Below are 12,877 nucleotides of genomic sequence, written 5' to 3' on the forward strand. Positions count from 1 at the left end.
CTAACCAGAATAGAATAATAATTCTCAGGAAGTTACTTTAGTTATTTAAGTAATATTCAATGCATTTCTATGGCCAGGCCCTTGTGAAGAATTCTAAAACATATACAAACAATTCGTTTACATCTTATATATCCCACCATCCAGAGCAAAATTCACTTAACTACTGTACTGGTGGAAAACGGGCAGCTCTATGGAGACAATAAAAAGGTGTTTACCATCAAAAAATGTCAAGGTAAGAAAGATAATGTCTAATTTTTAATTATCCTGTGGTTTATTGAAATCTTTTGGAAACCCAAAATAGAGAAAACCTAGCAGGCAATGAAGACTTAAATATTTAGAGATTTATCAACTCATCTATAAAAGCTTTATTAATCTCTTCTTTTAATACCATTCCGGAGAGGTATAAATGTGTCCAGTGATAGGGTTGAAGAAGCCTGAGAGAATTTCAATTGTTTACTATTCTTGGTCAGCTATTAAGACCTTTCAGGAGCATCTTGATTTTCATGGCATCATCCAACAAAAAGCAGGATATTTCACAGAAAGTCCTGGTCCACTTTTTGGCTTGCTTTTGTGTTTATGTTTTTGGTTTTCTCACATTGGGCGGTACATTAGGCTACCTATTGCATACTCCCTCATTCATGCATGCATTCATTCAAACAATATTTACTGAGTTGTGATATTTAATTAACACCCAATAAATGATGTTTAGATGAATGAATGCGCTTTTTATCAAAGTAAGTGTAAGTACTGAGAAAAATTACAGAATGTATGATCCCAGCCACACAAAAGCGTATAATTGTGTTGAGGATATAACATATGCTGATGAAATAACTAATATATCATATTGGACAGTCTCTAAGTTCAAAAATGAGTTTTTATAAATAATCAGAGCCTAAGGAGGACAAAGAAGGGACAGTTCATTATGGGTTGAATCTATCAATAAATGTACATTTCAGATGAGATTTGAGATTGATCTTAAAGAAAGAAGAGGACTTAGATACATGAACAGAGAAAAAAAAGGCATGGTGATAGCATGTGCATAGATAGTGTGGCCTATATTTATGTTCTTCATTAAAGATAGTCAGAGATAACCCAAATGTAACTGTTCCCATGGGTCCATTCTCAGTATCCAAACAAAATGGCAAATCCTATCCTAGTAAAACTAATGAAAAACACAGTCTTTAACAAAGACATTGTGAAGGAAAGGGGGAGAGAAAGGCTTGCATCCCACACCACACAACAAAACTTATTTAATTATGTTTCATTTTCTCCCTCTGAAAATTTCCTCTCCCCCTCTCTGTACGTCTCTCTTCTCCCACATCTGGCCACACACTACCAGCCACCTTTCCAGATCTTTCCAGAACTCTCCATCCTAGTTTCATTATGCCACAAGTTGAACATCTCACAGGTCTCCAGGATGCATCCTCATCACTTATTCCACAAAGACAAACAAAGGACACTTCTCAGGATCAAGTTTCTTGGAAGGAAGAGGTCACGAGGAGTGATTATAAATAACATAAGGTGGAGAGCAGTGACTTAAAATACCATTTTTCCTCTTAGAATGTGAATACAGGGAACTTTGGGAAACTAGAAAATCTAGAAAGGATTCATTGATAATTATTTATTTTCAATGAATAAAATAAAATGTAATAATACGGCTAAACTCTGACAGATTAACTTTTTCAACAGTTGCTTTCACACACCTTCACTATTGGGATGTTTCATAAACACATCTTTCTTCTTTCTTTGCAGATACTGGCACCAAACTTTCAAACAATAAGAACCTTCCCATAAGTCCCTTGCCAGGCAAGATTAAGGTATAACAATCCAAACAGATTTTTGAAGAAGATGACTGGTTGAAAGCACAGGAAAAGAGCTGGGTTTCTCTTTTTCAACAGTCACATAATGAGTCATGTGGGAATTGGTTTACAAAGTCTCTCTCCATGAGGGGCTAAGGTTAAGATTAGAACTTCTGAGGCCAGAAGAGCAAAATAACTACAACAACACACATATTTTCAAGAGCCGCCCTTTGGATGTGAGGGATTGATTTTTCCCACGCTTTTTTCAGCAACCCAACTGGTGTCTTTAGTAAATGACATAAGGGAATACAGTGTGGCCAAGAAGGCTTAGATTTCCTTAGCCCCAAGTCAGATATTCTCAAGTGACTGTCCACTGAAATTAAAAAGAGAGATTTACAAGAGGAAACTGGATACAACTGAGTGTACTTTTATTTCAACCCTTTATCTGAATGTTTTGTTTTGATTTCAGTTCTCCACTGAAGTTGCCTACATTAATATATTTTTAAGAACATTTCCTTAAGTTGAAGTATTCATTCAGTATATTCATTTACTATAATTGAGAAAAGCCAAATGACTTAGGCAAATTCATTTCTATATTGCCACAGCAGTGTATTGTGAACTAAATGACACCTGGCAGTTCTTTACTCAGATACTAACTCAATTAGAAGGCAGAACAATGATAGCTACCCATTGAGGGAAGGAAAGGACACTTAGCCTCTGTAGCTGTCTTAGGTCTCTTATCATCACAGTAACAAATTGAAGACTAAAAACCATACGATCATCTCAATAGATGCAGAAAAAGCTTTTGAAAAAATTCAATATCCATTCATGGTAAAAACTCTCCAGAAAGTGGGCACAGAGGGAACATACCTCAACATAATAAAGGCCATATATGACAAGCCCATAGCTAACATACTCAATGGTGAAAAGCTGAAAGCATTTCCCCTAAGATTAGGAACAAGACAAGGATGCCCACTCTAACCACTTTTATTGAACAGAGTTTTGGAAGTCCTAGCCACAGCAATCAGACAAGAAAAAATAAATAAATAAAAGGACTCCAAAATGGAAAGGAAAAAGTAAAACTGTCCCTGTTTGCAGATGGCATGATACATAGAAAATCTGAAAGACACCATCAAAAAACTATTCGAGCTCAAACATGAACTTGGTAAATTTGCAGGATACAATAGATTTCTATATATAAATTTTGTATTTCTATACACTCACAGTGAACTATCAGAAAGAGAAATTAAGGAAACAATCCCATTTACAATCGCATAAAAAAGAATAAAATACATAAGAATAAACCTGCCTAAGGAGGTAAAAGACCTGTACCCAGGAAACTATATGACACTCATAAAAGAAATGAAAGATGACACAAACAGCTGGAAAGATATACCATGGTCACGGATTGGAAGAATTAATATTGTTAAAATGACCATCATACCCAAGGAAATCTACGGATTCAGTGTGGTCTGTATCAACATATCAAGGGCATTTTCCACAGACCTAGAATAAATAATTTTAAAGTTTGTGTGGAAACACAAAAGATCCTGAATAGCTAAAACAGTCTTGAGAAAGAAGAACACAACTGGAGGAATCATGCTCCCTGGCTTCAGACTGTGCTACAAACCTACAGTAATCAAAACAGTATGGTACCGGCACAAAAACATCCATCACTGGAACAGAATAGAGAGCCCAGAAAGAAACCTATGCACTTATGGTCAATGAATCTATGACAAAGGAGGCAAGAATATGTAATGGAGAAAAGTCTGGGCTTCCTTAGGGATGGTTTCATCAATTAATTTGTTTTCTTAAATGGACCATACTTTTCCATGTCTTTGTATACCTTGTGAGTTTTTTGGTTGAACATTTGGCTTTCAAATATTGTAATGTGGTGTCTATGGAAATCAGATTCTCCCACTTTCCCAGGGTTTTCTGGGCTTTTGATTGTTGAAGGCTGTAGTAGTCTGTTTGTTTAGGGACCTTTCCAAACTAGTTTTGCAATGACTGTACCCTTATCGTATGTAGGCACTGAAATCTCTGTTCCTTTAGTTCATGTTTAGCTAATGTTTTGACAGAGATGTCCTTGAATTCCTGCACCTAAGACAAACAAAAACAAATATACACAAGCACATCCACATGCACACTCAAAACCACACACCTCTCCCCATTGTGCAGATTGCTGGATCACTCCTTAACATTTAGCTGACCTGCACTGAGTTCAGGGCTCAGCCCATGGTAAAAGCTTAGAGACTCCTCTGGTGTTTTCAGAACATGCATCTTATCTTGAGTATGCATGTGGCTTTCTTAATTTCTCTGGACACATGTGTACTTTTTGTATGTTCTAAGTTCCCAAAGAATCTCCCCCAACTTTTGCTCCTGCATCTTATGTGGTCTATTGTATTTCAATGCACAGTCTTCTGCCCCAGCCATCTGTGCTTTGTTAGTTCACCTTGCACTTTTTTTGAGCAATGACCGCTGCTTTTCCAGACTGTGTTCCAGGTTAGCTAAGACAGAGATAAGCGTCTTGTGTCAGTCCTTCAGGTAGCTCCCAGACAGGTTAGAACAGATACACATAATAATCCGAGAGTACGGTCTCTTCTGCTCCCTCCTGAAGCAGGATTGAGGGTCCCATACTAGGAATGGTCTGCTGCTACTTTAAGACTATCACTGCATTAAAACCCCACCACTTTAAGACCACCACTACACTAACAGTAGATGGGGCAAGGGCAAGTAAAAATGCCACAAAGCTTTCCTGCCATTTTCAAATTGCCCCTTCCCTGGTTCAGTATGTGTTTGGTTGCTGTAAATCTTTGCCTGATTTCAGGACTAAGAGAAACTCAAGGAACGCCACAACAAGAAACAGTATAATCAAACTCTCAGATGCCAAAAGACAGAGAAAGAATCTTTACTCCCAAAGGAGAAAGAAAAAACAAACTTGTTACAAAGCAGGGATCCTCAAAAAGGTTCATAGCTAATTTCCTATCTGAAACCACAGAAGAGGCCAGACATATTTAAAGTGCTGAAAGAAAAAAATTGTCCACCAAGAATTCTATATTTAGCCAAACTGGTTTCAAAACTTAGGGAGAAATTAACACATTCCCAGATGAACAAAGGCTGAGGGCGTTTGTTTTACAACTTCCTAACACTGCCCTATGACAAATGCTAAATTGAACCTTCAGGTTGAAATGAAAGGACACTAGACAGCAACTCGAAGCTGTATAAAGAAATAGAAATCTCCAGTAAAGATAAATACATGGGCAGATACTAAAGCCAGTATTGTGCTACTGGCTTGTAATTCTACTTTTTATTTCTTACATGATTGAAAAAACAAATGCATAAAATAATCATAAATCCATGTTATTGGGCTCACAAAGTATAAAGGTGTAATTTGTGACAACAATAATGTAAGGAGGATGAATGGAACTGTAGAGGAACAGAGTTTCTGTGTGCTATTGAAGTTGGTTACAATTCAAATGATACTGGTTGAACTTTAGAAGGGTAAATGTAATCTTCTTGATAACCACAAAGAAAATATCAATAGACTATATGCAAAAAGAAATGAAAAAGGAATCAAGAGTTCACTACAACAAAATCGGCTAAGCACAGAAGAAGTCAGTAATGGAGTAAATGAGGGGCAAAAAATGCGTAAGACATACAGAAAACAGCCAGGAAACAGACAGAATTAAGTTCTTCCTCATCAGTAATTTTTGAAGAAGTGGATTAAGCTCTCCAATAAAAAGATAAATATTGGCAGAGTGGACCTTAAAAACATCCATAATCCAAGTATATGCTGTCCGCAAAAAACTCACTTGATTTCAAGAGACACAAGTTGGTTGAAAGTTAAAGCACAGAATAAAATATCCCATGCAAATAGTAACAAAAAGAAAGAAAGAGAGAGAAAGAAAAAGGAAGGAAGGAAGGAAGGAAGGAAGGAAGGAAGGAAGGAAGATAGATCTGGGATGGCTACGTTAATATCACACAAAATAAACTTTAAATCAAAAACTATCACAAGAGGAAAATGAGGACACTATATGTTGATAACAAGTTCAATCTATCAAGAAGATATAACAACTATAAACATATATGTACCAAACATCCCCCAAATATGTGAAGCAGACATTGACAGAATTGAAGGAAGAAATAGATAGTTCTAAAATAATAGTTGGAGATGAATACCTTGCTTTCAATAATGGATAACACATCTAGACAGAAGATCAGTAGAGAGGTTAGGGGACTGAATAACACATTTAACCAACTAAACCTAACAGCCATATATAGATCACTCCACTCAACAACAGCAGAATACACATTTTTCTCAAGTACACATGGAACATTCTCCAGGAAAGACCATATGTTATGCCACAATACAAGTACCAAAACATTTTTAAGAAACTGAAATCATACAAAGTATCTTCTTTAGCCACAGTGAAATGAAGGTAGAAATCAATAACAGAACGATTGGTAGCCATTTCCCATCATGCCTGCCACACATGATATAAAGCAATGAAGGGGAAAACATACTTGACCATTTAGAAAAGTGGCAAAGAGGACATACCATTGACACAGAGTGTGTGCTGTTTCCCGTTGTCAGAGATAGAAATAAATTAGCATCATTTATTCATTAGTGTGTTAATTTCTTGGTCAATCATTGCGCAGCCAGTGTTTCTGCCTGATGGGAAGTTTTCCTATACTCAGTGTTGAGTGGAGACAACCTTGAAAGGGACATTTAAAAGGATTATACTGTGATGGGCTTAGCAGTACCCTTCCTCCTATGCCAGTATTTAGGCTGGGGTATTTCCATGTAGTGTGTATAATCGTAGGCCCCAGGTCACCAGAATTTAGTTGGATTCGTTTTGTTAATACATTCCCTCAGTACTTTGTCTTTTATTTGACTGTTGCATTTACTTCATTCTTTATTACCACTGCAAAACAACTTTGTTTCCTGTTCAGATGCCAAAAAATGGATATCAATACCTCCTGAGTTTTACACATCACAGGTCTGTTTTACATATCAGAGACAGAGACAGCAACTATTTCCAATGACTTTGAGACATGCTTTGAAAATGTGATTAACATGTGGAGTGTTGAAATGTGTGTCGAGCTCATTATACTTGCTCTAAAAGGTTTCAAACTGCAAAGATTTAAAAATCTTTATCTTTGAATAGTTTTCCTGTGCTGTCCCTTTGTGTCAGACTGTTAATGTGCAGTCTGGCACCTTCAAATAATATGGCTTTGTAACCAATTATTTACATGTTGTTTTATCCACAGAGAATCTTTTTTTAATAAATTTATTTATTTTTGGCTGTGTTGGGTGTTTGTTGCTGCACATGGGCTTTCTCTAGTTGGGGCGAGTGGGGGTTACTCTACATTGTGGTGTGCGGGCTCCTCATTGCTGTGCCTTCTCTCGTTGCGGAGCACGGGCTCTAGGCGCTAGGGTTTCAGTAGTTGTGGCAAGCGGGCTTCAGTAGTTGTGGCTCAGTGGCCCTAGAGCACAGGCTCAGTAGTTGTGGCGCACGGGCTTAGTTGCTCCGCGGCATGTGGGATCTTCCCAGACCAGGGCCCGAACCAGTCCCCTGCACTGGCAGGAGGATTCCCACCTACTGTGCCACCAGGGAAGTCCCCACACAGAGAATCTTAAGGTCAAAACATACAACTCGATTAACTACACTTCCTCCTGTTTACATTTCCCTCACCTTTTCTTCATCTTCTGTCTATGTTTCCTTGGCCCTGTTTATATTAAGTGCTTTTGCCATTATATTTGATTGTCTGTATTCCGGTGAGTTACCACAATGCTTTATGAGACATGGTAGGATATAAATGCATTTTTTATATATATATATATATATATATATATATATATATATATATATGTAGTTTGCTTGAATGCAGTGTTTTTTGTTTTCTGTACTGAATTCATTATCATGGGTCGGTATAAAATTTAGCATAGGTCAATATGTAATTTGTAAACTACTAAGGTCTTAAAAGTGAGGAATTAAGTCTTTTAAATTTAATTATTTATTGTAAAGAGCAGAATAGCATACATAAACAGGTGCCTAAGGAAAATTTGTATTCTAATATGGAACTCTCATGAACACTTTTTTTTTCTTCTAATGGTATGATAGTAGGCCATTTGATTATTTCTATTTTTATGGCTTTAACTTTAGAACAATGAAATATTTGTAAATTTTAAAAAGTATTTTTCTTTATTTGATGCGGGTGGGATACTGGAGAAATGAAAGGTCAAACACCTATTGAGGAATCCATACTTGTCTATATATTGTGTACTTTTATTTCAATAACTGATTTAAAATTCCTAAAAGGATGCTATAATAAGTTATTATGCCATTTTACAGACTGAATTAAGTGAATTTCAGGGAGGTATGAAACTTGCCTAAGGTTATCCAGCTGCCAAGCGGTTGGAGTGAGAATTAAATCCAGGTATACCTATCGCCAAAGTTTCTGCTCATCTCTTTATATCATCCACTTTTAATAGCCAATGCTTTCCTGCTTACAAATATGACTGAGGTTTCCAGATAGTCAACATTCCTTTGTAATCAGATAGAAAACTTACTGTTGATTCTCTAAAGACATATTCCTTTTCCATTAAGTGCCTTTAGTTGTTCAAATAATACTTCCAGACAGTAGTAATCACACAGTTGGAGACTAAGAACAGAACTCAGGGATGTGTCTAGCAGTCAGTAAAGACCAACTGGGCTCACTGATGATATTTACGGTCATTTCCTCTAGACTAACATAATCTTATTAATAAGACCCTAATAATTCACAGTATTGCCCTTGCCTGATTGTTTGTTCTTCTCCCTCTATCACTCTCTCTTTCCCCATATTATTATTATTTTTGGCAATTTTTGGTGAATTAAATTCAGGGATTAGTATTCAGGAGTACTAGTCACAAAAGCAGAGAATCTTAGCTCACCAAAGGAAGAAAATAGAGAAAAAGTATAAATTATATGAATACACACACATACACACATGTGCCAACTATATGCTGCACTTCTCCAAAATCTATTCAGTATCTGCACATTTAGTGTATATTAGCAGTAAGACCAGAAATGAGCGTAATGCTCTGTTTACAAGGCACAGAAAAGAGACCCAAATATGGAAATTACTAGCAATGAGAATGGGGAAGAAAGACTACAACAAGGAATGTAGATGATATTTTTGTTTCCTAGCTATGATGCCAAATATTGAACTTTCAACTTGAGACAAGGAGGCCATAAAAAGTTGTATTAGTTTCCTAGAGCTGCCATGACAAAGTACCAGAGACTGAGGAGGTTAAACAACAGAAATTTACTCACTCACAGGTCTAGAGGCTAGAAATCTGAGATAAGGTGTCAGCAGGATTGATTTCTTCTCAAGTATCTCTTCTTGGTTTGTAGATGCCATGTTTTCCTTTTGTCTTCACATGGTCTTCTCTCTGTGCATGTCTGTGTCCTAATATTTTCTTTTTATAAGGACACCAGTCATATTGGATTAGAGCCCACCCATTTGACCTCATTTGACCTCAGTTACCTATTTAAGGGCCTTATCTCCAAATACAGTCATATTACGAGGTATTGGGGGTTAAGACTTCCACATATTAACTTGAGCAGGACACAATTCAGCTGATAATAGAAGATAAGAGTAATTTAAGCAAGTAAGTAACTATTGTTTACAGTGAGTTGCTTAAGGATATGAATTTACTCAAGAAAAACAAGAAGAAATTACATAACACTGTACGTTATACAAAGATATTAAATTAATCATCATAACATCCTGTGAGATGGGCATTAAATTAGACTAAGCAAGATGAAGCAACTTATCCAGAATTGTATAGTTGGTACTTTCCAGAATTTAAACCAGGTATTTTCCCAGTTCCTTTCTACGTTATATATTCATTTCATTATTTGAAATGAATTTTGAGTCTTCATTTTGCTTAGTTTCTGAAGTTACATGGGGATAGAATGGAGTTGGATATTTTCAGTGACATTCACACATGGGGAAGGAAATTGAGTCCAGAAGCTTCAGCAATCTTTCCATGGAGAACACTAACAACAGAACCAGAAACACCATTATCCTTTTGGTTCAGTGATCTTTCCTGAAGCACTACAAGAATCAATTTTAAGAAGCCCAGTGTTTTCCAAACTTTCACCAATGGGCTCTGTAGGGTCCTCTAACAGTATCTAAGACACTAACTAGTTTCACGTCCCAAGCCACTTAAGACAAGGAGTTCTGATTGTTCTCTGTGAGGAAATCAAGTGACAATCATAGCTGGTGATTTAGGATAGTTTCTTCAGGGCCCAGGCAAAACCTAATACACAGTAATAATCATTGTTAACCGCATCTTTGACAAGGATTAATCAGGTATCAAAGAGGTCTATAAATTGGGAGAAATTATGATCAAAGAGAAACACAGACCACAGATATTTAATTAATGCTCAATTTTTTATGAGTTTAACTTTGGTTAACCTAATTTTCCTTCTTCTAGACAATTTCCAATTCGTCTCCACAAAGAGACCAGAATAATCACCTTCCAATACACGATTTATTGTGTTGCTTTAATTTAAAGCATACAGTGACTTCTACATTCACTCCACCAAGTTTTGCCAGGAGAGAAAAGGAGACGTGATATTTTGTCTTGAATTAGATATGCCACCATACTTGACTTAGCTCATCCTACTGGAAGCACTTTGAGGGCAGATTCTACAGTCTTGTCTTACATCCTCTACGGAATCAAGCCAAGGGAATCACACACAGTTACAGCTGGAAAAACATTTGTTCTGGGTTAATACTTTTAGCCTTTACCACCAAGACTTTATCACCAAGACCTATCTTTACAGTCTCTAAACAGGAGACCTTCTTGCCTTCCGTTTTCATATTGACTAGGAAGGTAAAGGGAAGAACTGAGAAGTACCCAAAGTCAGCTAGCAGCCAGCACAGATAAATCATCTGTGGAGATAGTGTTTCTTTCAAAAGATATAAACATAAGAGGAAGTCCTAGTGTTTGAAACAACTGTGCATAATAAAATTCCATGAAAACCTAGAAATCCAGATGCAGATCAGTAACATATTGGTTAAATAAGCTGTCATGTTCATGCAATGGACAAGTGTACATACATTAAGAAGAACGAGATACTCTTTTCTATGAGATTCTCTTTTCACTGAACTCATCAGTGCTGCAAACACAATGTTACATAATACTTTTCTTTAACATTATATCAGGCATCCTCATCTTGTCCTGCATTTATTGCCAGTGTTACTAAAGTCTATCACTTACCTCTTTCTCTTTTAGACATATAATTTCTTCTTATTTTGGAAACATTCACCAATCCCTATTTTACTCTTTCTTTTAAATTACAAATGAATATTGAATTTTATAAAATATCTTTTGGGGGATATTTCAAGTGATTATATACTTTTGCTCTCCTTTGACCTTGTTATATGGTAAATTATATTTTGTTATTTTATATTATGCTATTTATTATATATTGTATTATGTTTACTAATGACATTTATTATATTATAATTACATTATTTTTAAGGTAGCATTTTGCTTTAGATAGACAAAACAACCAGTGGAATAGGAAGCATCTTAAAATTAGATGCAAGAGCATAAGGGAATTGAGATTAAAATAAAATTCACATTTTGGATCAGTAGCAAAAATTATTCAACAAAAGTGTGAAAATATGGCTATCATAGAATTACTAAATTCTAGATACAGCAACCAGTTAAAAGTTAAAAAATAATGAAAGTGTAAAAGTATCAGAAACCTGGGAGACTCAAAGTAAATTATTCATGAGGAATACCTTTCTAAGATACAAAGAAAAATGGATACATTTAATTATATAAGAATTAAAATTTTCCTCATGGCAAAATGCACTACAAAGGTCAGAAAACAAGCAAAAGAAATTGGGAAATATATTTAGAAATGGATATGCCTCCTTTACAACTTTTGAGAGAAGCACATGTTTCTTTTTCCTTTAACCTGTTATGTGGGTATTAATCTATAATGTAAGTGCATGGTTCCTTTCCTTTAACCTGTAATGTGAGATTTAATCTATATGGTAAGTGCATGGTTCCTTTCCTTTCATCTGTAATGTGAGCGTCAACATGGGGCACTGTTTCCAAGCATAGACTTTGGATGTTCCTGTACTGGTCCTGTCACTGACCATCCACAAAAACTTACAAATGCTGCTTTACTTTCCTGGGGGTTAGAGTCTTAGCTAAGAAATGGAAGCAAAATAGAACTTGCCCCCAGGTATGATAGAAGGTTTAAAGGAGTAAATATGTAAGTGACTTAGCACAGTGCCTAGTACAAGAGAGATCAATATAAGTACTTACCAATTTTTTAAAGAGACACATGAAAGAAATAAAATGTGGTGATTTCAATCTATTGATATATATTCTTGACATTAAACTACATTGGATGACCTAACTTGCTCGTGATTTTTCTTACTCTAGTGAACTTGGGTAGCTAATATCATAGTTTAAAATTTTTCCTTTTATATTTACAAGTAAATTTGACCTGTAAATTTCTTTTTCCTTACAGTCCTAATCTATTTTCAGTATTAGGATTATATAGACTTCGTAAGATGAATAAAGGAGCATTCTTCCTTTGCTACTCCCTAGAAGTTTTTCTTTGTTAATATTGATGTTATCTGTTTAACAGAAGTTGGATAGAATTCACCTCCCAAATGATCTGGCCGGGTCTGGTAGTTTCTTGGTGAAAGCTTGTAAACTATTGACTTAATTCCTTTACTGGTGCAAGAACTCCAGCTACAAATTTCCTCTGGTGTCAGTTTTGGTAAACTTTAGGAGCTAGGAAATTGTCCACTTTACAGAAATGTTCAAATTTACTGGCATTTCATATATTCTCTGTTTGTACTCTCTGCGATAACATTGTCCTGATTCTTTCTGTATATTGTTTACTTACATTTTTGTTTTGCTTAATCAAAGTTTTTTTTTAAATCTTTTCAAAGAATATTCGACTTACTAAATCACCTCAATTTTATACTTCTTTCTGTTTTATTAAGTTCTGCTCATATCTTTATTGTCTATTTTTCTATGTTCTCAGGGT

At 35.7% G+C, this 12,877-nt stretch overlaps 1 long non-coding RNA gene across 1 annotated transcript; it reads left to right on the top strand.

Annotated features, from left to right (window-relative positions):
• The first annotated feature begins 1,695 nt into the window (after positions 1-1,695).
• On the top strand, positions 1,696-7,109 carry LOC125961845 (uncharacterized). Its single transcript, XR_007472921.1, has 2 exons — positions 1,696-5,306; positions 5,587-7,109. It is a non-coding gene; the product is annotated as an uncharacterized LOC125961845 (long non-coding RNA).
• Positions 7,110-12,877: the final 5,768 nt, after the last annotated feature.

This window comes from Orcinus orca, chromosome 17 (assembly GCF_937001465.1).
Source record: "Orcinus orca chromosome 17, mOrcOrc1.1, whole genome shotgun sequence".
Classification (NCBI taxonomy): domain Eukaryota; kingdom Metazoa; phylum Chordata; class Mammalia; order Artiodactyla; family Delphinidae; genus Orcinus; species Orcinus orca.